Genomic DNA, 2,572 nt, shown 5'->3' with positions numbered 1-2,572 from the left:
GCGGCGGCGTGAGGTGAGGGGTGAGCGGCGGAAGCGGGCGGGGGTCTCCAGCAGCGGGCGGAGGCCAAGCTGTGCGGCGATGGTGGATGAGGGGATCGGCGGGGCGGCGAACAGTGCGGGAGGATCGCTGTGCGGCGGCCCGCCTGTGTTGTGGCCAACTGTGGCGAATGGCTGGTGTCCATTGGGAGGAGGAGGGGGCGAGAGGTCGTGCGGGCGTGCGTTGGCACCGGTTTTTTTCGAACGTGGGCAGAGTTAGCGATTGATCGAGCGTGGCTTGTTGCGTGGTTGGTAGAGTTAAACACAGAATGATTAAGAGCCATTAGATTTTGATGATAGATGGATGTGATTGTTTGGATCTACCCCTCTCTTCTTTTTATAGTGGTAGTAGATTCTACATGGTATCAGACACTGGGCTTCTCCCTCGCCTGTAAACCGCTCCACTCCGCTTCCGCACACCTGCGCTCGCCGGCGCCATGTCGACGCCGCCGCCGCCTCCCCCACCTCCACCACGTCCAGGCTCTGTCTCTGGCGGCTCGCCCGTCACACCTCCCTCCTCTCAGACCATGCACCAGCCCCTGCTCACCCCATCTGCACTTGCCCGCGGGGCTCTCTTCGTTCCAGACCCCACGGCCTCCTCCTCCACGACGCACCAGCCGGTCACCTCCCCACTCGCCGGCGTTTTCATCAACCACCATGTTCCTCTTGTGCTCACCCTAAACCCACCCAATTTCTCTCACTGGCGCACCCTCTTCGAAGTCACCTTCCAGAAGCTCGCCGTCGCAGATCATCTCACCAGACCGCCGCGTCCGCGTGACCCTGCCTGGGCGCAAGACGATGCTCATCTCGTCTCTTGGTTATACAACCGAGTTAGCCCGGAGGTGTTCGGGCTCGTCCACCAGCGCGGTGCCACCGCCGCCGATCTCTGGGCGGCCATCTGCACCCTCTTCCTCGAGAAACGCCGAGCACCAGGTGGTGTTCCTCTCCACCGAGTTTCGCCGCATCGAGCAGGGGAGCTCTTCCATCCTCTCCTTCGCACGGCTCAAGGACTGCGCCGACCGCCTCGCCGAGCTCGGCGCGCCCGTCACCGACCGCGACCAGGTGCTCAACATGTTTCAAGGTCTGCACCCGCGTTTTCGCTACGCTGTGCCCATTCTGATGATGCAGACTCCCTTCTCGGCGTTCCTGCGATGCCGCACATTCTTGCTGCTCGAGGGGAGTCGTATGTCCGCCGACGCCAACACTGAGACTGCGCTGCACGCTGCCCGTGTGCCCAACACCAACACCAGCAGCGGCTCGGGCGGGCAGAATGGCGGCCACGGGCGCAACGGCGGTGGGAACGGGCGCTACAAGGGCAAGGGCCGGGCCAACAACTCCGGCGGGGGCGGCCACCTGACACGCCCTCCCACTCCTGCTGCGGCTCCATGGACCGGCATGGTCCACGCCTGGCCGATGCCCTGGCGTCCCCATGCACCTGGCGCCGGCATCCTTGGACCCCGACCTGGCGGGGGCACACCGTTCGCCGGCACTGCATCTCACTACACCGTCGGGCCAGGCGTTCCAGCGCACGCGCCTCCTGTGGTCTGGCAACCAGGGGTCGTGCCCGCTCACCCTCTGTACGGCGCCCTGGCGAACAACTCCACCAACCCTCCTGGTCCTTCCTGGGATCAGAATGCACTCATCCACGCCCTGAACTCCATGTTGATGCAGCAGCAGCAGCCGGCGCCACCAACGGCCGACTGGTACCTCGACACCGGAGCAACATCGCACATGGCGTCTTCGTCTGGTATGCTCTCCTCCTCAGTCCCTTACAATTCATCTCGCATCATTGTCGGCGACGGGAGCACGCTAGCGGTCACGCACACCGGGCAAACCACCATCCCCACCAGTGGCTCCCCCATCTCCCTTCGCAATGTCCTTGTCTCCCCGCACCTGATTAGGAATCTCATTTCAGTTAAAGCTCTCGCCCGTGACAATCCTCTCATTGTCGAATTTGATGATCTTGGTTTTTCTGTCAAGGAACGAAGAACGAAGAAGGTGATCCTCTGCTGTAATGCCGCCGATGATGACCTCTTTCCCTTGACGCCCACACCTGCGCTGCCACATGGTCACCACACCCTCACCGCCACTTCGCGAGATGTGTGGCACCAACGCCTAGGCCATCCAGGCGGAGATGCCCTCAGCCGCACCCTGTGTCACTCAGGCGTTGATCACACCCCAAGCCAACCTATTGTCTGTCCAACTTGTTAACTAGGAAAGAGCACTGGGCTCCCGTTCGGTTCATCCGATCATGTATCTTTTTTTCCCTTTCAATTAGTGCACTGTGATGTATGGACTGCTCCAGCCCAAAGCAACTCTGGTTGCCAGTATTATCTATTACTTCTCGATGATTATAGCCACTTTGCCTGGACATTCCCGTTACGCCACAAATTGGATGTGCTTCCCACCATTCGCACGTTCTTTCAGTTTGCACGCACTCAATTCAACCTTCCCATCCTCATTGTCCAAACTGACAATGGCAAGGAATTTGAGAACGCCGCCTCCCGTGCCCTGTTCTCCTCCCTTGGCACCCAGC

At 60.8% G+C, this 2,572-nt stretch overlaps 1 pseudogene; it reads left to right on the top strand.

Moving 5' to 3' along the window:
• Positions 1 to 473: 473 nt before the first annotated feature.
• On the top strand, positions 474 to 2,051 carry LOC147973913 (uncharacterized; annotated as a pseudogene).
• The last annotated feature ends 521 nt before the right edge of the window (positions 2,052 to 2,572 follow it).

The sequence above is a fragment of the Triticum urartu genome, chromosome 5A (genome assembly GCF_056163025.1).
Source record: "Triticum urartu cultivar PI428250 chromosome 5A, HENAU_Tu73, whole genome shotgun sequence".
Classification (NCBI taxonomy): Eukaryota; Viridiplantae; Streptophyta; class Magnoliopsida; order Poales; family Poaceae; genus Triticum; species Triticum urartu.
This window is presented reverse-complemented; position numbering and strand designations above follow the sequence as displayed.